The following is a 9756-nucleotide window of genomic DNA, read 5'->3' as shown; positions in this document are numbered from 1 at the left end:
ACGTTCAGTATAATTTAAAACAACAACAAAGACTTTGATTCCACCAGTTTTAATTAAGTGGGTCTTGAGAGAAGACTAGGCTCGATTCTCATTTTTATTCCACCGGAACATCATTATCGTATCTTAGTTTGGACTTGTATCATAATATTTGAAACAACCGGGTCTGGAATAAAGACTTTGGACTTATATTATTATTTTTTAAACAACCGGGTCTGGAATAAAGACTTTGGATTTATATTATCATTTTTGAAACAACAGGGTCTGGAAAAAGAATTTGGATTTATATTATAAATTTTGAAACAACCGGGTCTGGTGAAAAGACTTTGGACTTATATTATCATTTTTGAAACATTCGGGTCTGGAATAAAGACTTTGGATTTATATTATAATTTTTTAAACAACCGGGTCTGGAATAAAGACTTTGTACTTATATTATAATTTTTGAAACAACCGGGTCTGGAATAAAGACTTTGGGCTCATATTATTATTTTTTAAACAACCGGGTCTGGAATAAAGACTTTGTGCTTATATTATTATTTTTTAAACAACCGGGTCTGGAATAAAGACTTTGGATTTATATTATAATTTTTGAAACAACAGGGTCTGGAAAAAGACTTTGGATTTATATTATAATTTTTTAAACAACTGGGTCTGGAGAAAAGACTTTGGACTTATATTATCATTTTTGAAACAATCGGGTCTGGAATAAAGACTTTGTACTTATATTATAATTTTTGAAACAACCGGGTCTGGAATAAAGACTTTGGGCTCATATTATTATTTTTGAAACAACCGGGTCTGGAATAAAGACTTTGGGCTCATATTATTATTTTTGAAACAACCGGGTCTGGAATAAAGACTTTGGATTTATATTATAATTTTTGAAACAACAGGGTCTGGAAAAAGACTTTGGATTTATATTATAATTTTTTAAACAACCGGGTCTGGAGAAAAGACTTTGGACTTATATTATCATTTTTGAAACAATCGGGTCTGGAATAAAGACTTTGTACTTATATTATAATTTTTGAAACAACCGGGTCTGGAATAAAGACTTTGGGCTCATATTATTATTTTTGAAACAACCGGGTCTGGAATAAAGACTTTGGATTTATATTATAATTTTTGAAACAACCGGGTCTGGAATAAAGACTTTGGATTTATATTATAATTTGTTAATTTACCGGGTCAGGAAAAGAGACTTTGCACTTTTGTGCTATATGAACGCATTACTATACGATTTGAGTTCAGAACGGATTTGCCAAAAATCCCTTCAAATTTATTACATTTGTGGGTAAAGTCATTATTACATTTGTGGGCGATCAAAAATTATTACATTTGTGGGTAAAGTGCATTATTACATTTGTGGGTGAAATTATTACATTTGTGGGTAAAGTGTTATTACATTTGTGGGCGTTATTACATTTGTGGGTAAAGTGTTATTACATTTGTGGGCGTTATTACATTTGTGGGCGTTATTACATTTGTGGGTGCAACAGGGGCGAAAAAGGAAAATCTGGCTTGGGAATATTTAGGAGAGGACAGACAGAAAGATATACGTATGTTGTGAGCTAGCGCTGGACAGAGACAGATGGAAAACCATGACCTCCAACCTCTTTAAGGAGAAGGAACAGTAGTATGGCACGGTAAGATTTTTAGATTCACTTTCTTCTGCAAGATTCGACAACTTTTAGCCTTTATACTTCAGCTCTTGTATTGCCTATATTATCACTTGGAATACGTTATTCCTTGTGTGATATCTCAGTCACGCAATCCTGGTATACGAGTGTTGTTTTTTTTCTAAGCTGAATTATACCTATGGAAAGTCGCATTTAAACTTTTTAGATGTATTAAGTTAAATACGCGAAAAAGCAATAACAACAGGGGTCTCTTTCAGAGAGCTTATCCTGTATCTATATTTCATAATAAATAAATGAAATGAATGAATCCACTCTCAACTTATACACACCCATAAACGCCCACAACACGACACCCTGAGGATCAGAAAACGAATTCCTCTTCCATGTATTAAGACAACATATATCATTGGACACGAACGATAGACATTACTACGTATTATACAGTATTTATTTCTCTCTCTTTTCTTCTCTCCCTCTAATTCCGTCCCCATTTTATCTATTATTTCCATCTACAGTATCTCTATCATGTCAATGAAAACAAGAAAATGCGAAATAAATAATAGAAACACCCACTCTCCTTGTGCAAACTAGAGTTCCCAAAAATCCACAATAACTTCGCACTAACACTATCATGATTATCAAGCTGCACAAAACCTCGTCCCGCGTGATCGAACACATATTTCAATGTCATATTCGTGGTTAAAACTCCTTTATACAATTTACAAACTTTGCTTGCGGGCGTTGATGAAGGTGGCAGTCGGGTTTGGCATTTTGCAGTACATGAACTAAGTTGCAATAATTCACCAGGAACCGAATGACAGGACTCTAAGGGTTGTCCTAACTTTTATGATAGGCCTACCTCACAGAGGAAGGATACCAAGTGACGTCACCTACGCCTACATCTATCTTGAATGTGCTTGAATGTGGAAGATAAAGTGCAATCCAGTCATCATGGATGGTAATATGATGCACCATGCAGGAAATTCTTTTCATCGTTGATATTGGAAAACCCTGTTAAAGGTAAACGCATTACAAACGTCCATGACCACGTATTTTAAATTTTGACCCAGACAAAACGACACACACCTACTTTTTGGGCGGGCAAATTATTTCGTTTTAGGAGCGTGTTTTTAATTTGTACCTAATTGAAGCACTAAGCGATGCATTTGAACTTCTTTTCTCACCCTTCCCCTTATTTAAAATCTTCATTTGGTTATTCTCTTTTTTCATTCTTCGAATCCATCTCTCTCTCTCTCTGCTCTTATTTTTTCCCCTTCACAAACCATCAGATTCTCTTTAGTCTGCTATGCAGACTCTGAATGGCTCGTGAGATGGGATCTTAGCGCGCGAAGCGCGCTGCTGCTGGTTTGCGATGCAAACCAGTCTGAAAGGACAAGCGAAGCGAGCCATTAGACCTAGTCTGCTATGCAGACTTTGTCTTCCTTTCTTTCCTTTTCCCCCTCTTTTCCCCCTTTCATTATTCTTGACTTGTTCTTTTCCTACATGTATGCAGACTCCTTGAATCAGCTGTGGTACAAACACTGCAGATGTTGGTCTAGACTAGTTTCTCTTAGAAGTACAGGAAGCGCCCTGGTGTAGCGGTTCTGACTCTCGCCTTGTAAGCAGAGGGTCATGACTGTGTTCGAATCCAACCATGGCCTAGCGTACTTTTATTGGCAAGGCTTAAATCCACACTTTGCCACTCTCACCCAGGTGTTAATTGGGTACCGGTAGGAAACAACCGTCATTGCGGTTGGTTTAGCAAGTGTGCGCCTAACAGGCTGCTTGAAATGCTTTGAATCCAGTAACCGGGTAATAATAATTGTGAACAGCTTTGAACAGTCGTAGATTGATAAAGCGCTATATAAATGCCAATTATTATTATAATTGTTGATATTATTATTACGGTTAAAATGGGTTCGCTTACAGCACCAAAGAGAGGTGGCAGTGGTTACATATATAAGGGCATATTAACATTCAACGCTTTCAACAGAAATGTTCACAACAAAAACGGACACACAGAGTGCGCTTAAAACAGCTCTATTGTAATCAAATAAAATAATTATAGAAACAAAAGTATTCCAGCGCTCAGTAACGGTTCAAGGTAAAACAATGCTAGAGCATGATTCAATTCCCATTGATGGAGAGAAATCCTTCCTTTTTATAGCAATATGATTTCCTCCTGCGTATTCAGAAAAGATCATTAAAAACGATACCTAGCTTATTTTTTATTATCTGAACATTGCGTAGATAAAATTCATCTCTCTTAAAAGAAATAAGGTACAATAAATCGTCGAATGTTCCATGGCTACATATGGAATAATGTCAGCATCTTATAAAAATACAAACACTCATTTAATAGGTATTCTGAATTTAAAAATCGTTCCTTTATTCATTTAAATATCTTAGATTCAGGATATTTTTGTGATGCAATACGTCGACCACTTCATGGTCACAGACAGAAAACAGAGGTAATATTCTGCACTTTTTTGTATATGCTATTGGGATCTCGTCGTACAAACTTTCATCTAATTTCCTGGATGTTCTCAGTACTTTCTAATGTTTCTGTGTGCTATGTAATAATGTTTGCCGTATGCACATCAGCATGTTCATGTATACACAACAAACGGGTTTTCTTCATCTTTTATCAGCATGAGATTACATCGACCATTTGCGTCAGAAATCTGTCACCTTTTATCTCATAAAACCATTCTTCATTGAAATCTAGGATACCTCTAACGCACAGAGGCCCATGTGAAAATCAAGACTTTCATTTAGTTTTCCAAAATACTTTACTGTGCACAGTATATTTGCTCTTTCGTTTTGAAAAAAAAAAATCGTTTATACCAAGTTCACTGGGTGAAATGACCCGTCTTTTGTTTCTCATGTTTAAATGTTTAACAAGACAACCTGAATATAAGAGAGACTGTGGTATTGTCCTAGTATATTTACCGAATTGGCAATAACTCATAGATAGAGTGCAGTAATGATTTACAATATGGATGTATAGAATAATGAACAAAGCAACTCAAGAACACATTCATAATATTGTGTTCAATCGAAATTAAATTTCCAAACTTAATGTAGAGCTATCTGACCGTGTTCTATTCGTAAAAAATCCGAGGCAAAAAGAAGCTGCTGAAAACTGCTTGTCTAAAAAAAAGAGCCAATGAAGAAAATAAGAGAGTCAAAAGTGGCCTAAGCTTTCGATCCTAGCAGAATCTTCTTCGGAGGCAAAAAAAAATCCGAGTCAACTATTTTAAAAGATCTATTTTTCTGTCAAGGTTTTATTTTCATTCATTAAATAAACTGAAATTTTTGAAAAGAAAAACACTACAAACATTTTTTTTCCACAACATAATCATGTTTTTTTTTTACAATAGGCCTATTGTTATTCGTGTATTGTTATTTGATTAAAACTGACTCACACCCTGCCTCGTTTCGATATCATTATACATTTCTTGCTTATTTTCTACAGTGTATCAAAAAAAAGTTTACACTTAGAAAAAATCCTGTAAAATTATATATTTGTAATATCCTGAAGATTTTTCCACATTTTAACACTGGTACAGATCCATTAAAGCAAATGACGATATAACTGTCGAAAAATATTTCCGCTTGAGCGAGCACCACTTACTTTTGAAAAGTTAGTGAAAAATGATTTGCGCAGAACTTTGAAATAGTTATGCGATAAAAGTAGACCTTAATCATGAAGAACACGTGGAAATTAGCAAGTAAAATTGATGAGAAGATATCTTTTACCTTTTTAAACTTGTTTCCTTGCCCAAACACTTCGAAAAGTGCATTGCGCCCCATCCCACTCCCCCACACACCGAGTCCATCGTGACGATATTTGCTTTACACTGAGCTGTGATTTAAATGAAATGGCTTAGGCTTGATTTTCATTTTGTTAATCATTGCCAAGCTTGGGAAAAGTGTGGAGAAACAAGTATTAAATGAAAATGAAATGTAAACCAACTTTAAATGATAAAAGCTTAGTGAAAATGCTAGAGATGTCTGATATAAACTTTTGTTCAGATTCAGTTATGTCCTCAGATCCAGCTGGCACAAAAAGGGTAAAGGTTATGCTTACTAAGTGTTGAAATTTCAAATTTGGGCGGCAAAATTGTTACAAAATGCTTGAATGTATACGTTTTATTTCAATTGGCTAAAAGTGCTAGGGAAATTTATGAGAAATGCTTCACAGGGTAAGTTTGATTTCGCCCTTTCCCCTTGACACAGCGTGAAAACAAGCATTTCTGCGCAAACAGATTTCTGCGAGCTTTACAAAAATGGACAGTGCTCACTCAATTGTAACATTCTGTAAAAACTTTTACCTTCATTGGATAGAGGAGACCCAAACCCATGATTATATGTAAAAAGATTACCCACATGTTGTATATTTTTTAATTCCCAGGGCTTTTTCAAAGTGTAAACTTTTTTTTGATACGCACTGTATACATTGTATGTGATCAATGTACATCGATATTTTGTTACCATAATGAATAATTCAGTTTTCATGATGGAATGGTCACTTGAAATAAGACCTCGTACCAGTGTGCGAAAAATGGTTCTGATAGACTGGTCCTTTTTGCTAATCTTGATAATTTTTACCATGTTTAATCAAAAAATGATTCTGATTGGGATTTAACCCTATCTAGGCCGGGGTATTTTGGGAGTTCCTATGGCCGGGGGGGGGGGCTCCCAGCCCCCCCCCCTAAGATCTCGGCCGTCGACCGCGTGATCGCGCCGAAAATTGGCACGTGGGTTATCTGGGACATAATCTACAAGATTGTATAGTAATTTATTTCATGCGAATTGCTATTAAGTGATTATGCTAATTTATGCATAATTAGTATGCGAAGTCATACTTTTTCCTCTAACTCCCTAAATAAAGCTCCAAATGTACTAATTTTTGGTATAGAAACTCTTTGTGGTGTCCTTAGCAAGAATATATGAAAAAAATTGTGATATCAAATCATTTTCTTATGTATTATATTGTTTTTTGCAATTTCTTATGTATTTCTCTGGTTTTTTACCTTTTATTTTTCATTGTTTTTTGAATGAAATTTGTTGGGGACTCTTCTGTGATCATAAAAATCATAACATGAATAAATTTAGACTAGCAAAACTAAAAATAATCATATATTTATGAAGTTTGGTTGAAAACACAATTTGCATTGACTTTGTACACAAAATCACGTTTTTGAGCAATTTTCGGTCTGACATGCACTTTCATAATGTTGCGTAATTACGGAACCACGTATCTGGGTGACGCGAAATTGGTCTCAAAAGTTGCGCAAGACTTGCACACCATCAATGAACTGTTTGCAGTTATTTTGAGAGAGGAATTATCAGTTCTCATAGAGATCATCAACATCATCAACCTGTTCAATGAACTCGCTTCATCCCATGGATTGCTGAAATTGACTGTTAATCGTCAACATCGTCTTCACGGACACTTCAACTCGTTACAGTGACTCTTATTATTCATCGTACTTCAGCATCAGTTTCATCATCGCCATCATTAATAAGGAATCTTCCCAGCCTACCTGGAATCTATATCGGACTATCATAACAGTGAACTATAACCATGGATTGTACATTAGCCACTTCAAGAGATTAATGTATGATTATTTGGCTTTGTTGTTGTTTAACTCTTTAAGCGCCATTGGCAGCTATTTGTGCCCATAGGCCACTTATGCCGGTGGCAGCTATTTGTGACAAAGTAACTTTTTTTTGTTTAACCAATTTTACAGCCAGAAAATCAACACCATATTCTGTGTTTTTTATGTTGTTATACTGGCAAGAAATTCACAATTCATTTTATCATATAAAAAATAGTGGTTTACATAGACATTTTTTGAGTAAAATTGTATTTTTGCATCATTATTTTGAAGAGTTGATTTTGGATATTGCCGCGATCTGAATCAAGATTTCCCCTATAGAAACATGTGATATAACGGTTGTGTGTAGCAATACACGTACTTCTATGGGCAGAGCAAAGGCGAGTGTGCGAAGGCATTGAGCTCAGAATTGACCAATGACAGAGCGGTACGATGTTCCTCACCCAGCACTACTCGCCCATTCGCTATTGTTACATGAATATTCATGAGGTATCGATCGGGTCTTTTGCAGGCCGGTATGGTAGTATTCTTGTGTCAAGGCTTTTTTGTGCCTGCAAATGTGCACGGTTTGGGGGAGATTTTTATTTTTTTTTTTTTTTGGGGGGGGGAGGTTTTATACTTTGTTTTTTGCATTCTCACAATATTGTTCTCGTTATGAATATATGAGTAAAGAAGGCTGTCATCCAACTCTCGTCGCACTGCAATCATCACACTCATTGTTTATTTATTAATTTATTATTGTTATTATTATTACCATTATTAGTATGACTATTATCATTATCATTATTATATTATTGTTATTTTAATTATTATTATCATTTTCGATATTTTTCTCCTTCACCTTATTCTTATTATCATTAAAGGGATGGTCCGGGCTGAAAGTATTTATAGTTTTATAAATAGGGCAGGATTCACTGAGCAAAATACCGAAAAATTCATCAAAACTGGATAACAAATAACAAAGTTATTGAATTTTAAAAGTCAATGCGGCAAGGGCGAAATAAAAAGTATGATGTGTGTGATCTTTTATTTACAAAATTCTGTGAATTTCATGCATTTTCCGCAATGCGTTTTTTTTTTCATTCTTCCTCATTTGTTTTATTAGCGAGAAATAATTAATATTAATCAATGTATCATTTCTTCCGATGATCCGCTTTCTTTTGATTTTCCCTTTTTGCCAGCAAAACGATGATGGGTAAATAACCCTACACGCTGAGCTCATATGTCAAATCTGATATCATATACTACTAAATGAAAAAAATAATATATCAAGCAAATTTATACCATTGGGTGACATTTTTTAGTTCAGAGTTGATTGTATTGGCAAGGTGAAGAGGATTTTTATGTGAAAAAAATAAGTTAGAGTCGTCCGCAAAGAGAATGAAAGAAAGAACATCTGATGATCTACAAAAATCATTAATATAGACTATAAACAAAATCGGGCCTAAAAGACTACCCTGTGGAACTCCACAATTATTTTTTTTCATTTGAGAGTTGCATCCGTTTAAAAAGACATATTGCTTCCTATTCAAGAGGTAGCTCCTGAACCACTCCAAGGCCTTCCCACGCACTCCATAATGATGTAATTTGTTTAGTAAAATATCATGATTAATGGTGTCGAAGGCCTTGGAGAAGTCCAGGAACGAACCAATTAAATGAGAAGATTTATCGATTGAATGTGCCGCTTTTTCAATGAAACTCAATAATGCATGTGTAGTGCTCTGCTTTTCCCTAAATCCAAATTGGGAATTTGAAAGTATATTATTTGATTTGAGAAAATTAATAGTTCTTTTATAAATAATCTTTTCTAGTATTTTCGACAATGTAGATAACAAAGAAATTGGGCGGTAATTATTAACATCTAATTTGTCACCCTTTTTAAACAAAGGAATGGCTTTTGCTATTTTCATGCTCTCGGGAACAATGCCGTTAAGAAGTGACAGATTGAATATATGAGTTAGGGGATCCGCAATTGACGATATTACCCCCTTAAGAAGAAAATTATTGATGTCATCATGTCCTGTACTTTTTTTAGAACTGAAATCAGAAACAATATTAATTATCTCCTGATTATAAGTTGGAGCGAGAAACATTGAACTAGAATTTGGTGGGCCTAAAAATTCAGAGAAGTGTTTTGCTGCGGGAGGAATATTACTTGCAAGATTTTCCCCAATTGAAGAAAAGTGATTATTCAGGATATTACAAATTTGGAGAGAATCTTCAAAAATGACATCGCCAGATCTAATTTTTTTAATATTGGATTTATTATTTGATATATTCATTGCTTGTTTTAAAATTTTCCATGTATTTTGCATATCACACTTGTAAAGTTGTAACTGATTAGTAAAATATCTTTTCTTTTCTAAACGTATAATCTTTGTCAGTGTATTTTTATAACAAGTATATTTAAGTTTGGAGTGCTCAGACCGTTTCATTTTGTATCTATAATATAAGTTATTTTTTCTATTTATCGAACGCAAGAGCGATTT

The 9756-nt window shown here is 34.5% G+C and overlaps 1 protein-coding gene across 1 annotated transcript in view; it reads left to right on the top strand.

Annotated features, from left to right (window-relative positions):
- Positions 1-2398: 2398 nt before the first annotated feature.
- Positions 2399-9756, top strand: part of LOC121414368 — an 82596-nt gene continuing 75238 nt past the window's right edge. The window contains exon 1 of the mRNA XM_041607521.1: positions 2399-2660. The gene's annotated coding sequence lies outside the window, so the exon portion shown is untranslated. The remainder of the gene's footprint in view (positions 2661-9756) is intronic.

Source organism: Lytechinus variegatus, chromosome 4 (assembly GCF_018143015.1).
Source record: "Lytechinus variegatus isolate NC3 chromosome 4, Lvar_3.0, whole genome shotgun sequence".
NCBI lineage: Eukaryota > Metazoa > Echinodermata > Echinoidea > Temnopleuroida > Toxopneustidae > Lytechinus > Lytechinus variegatus.
Note: the sequence above shows the minus strand (reverse complement) of the source record. Positions and strands in the feature narration are given on the sequence as shown.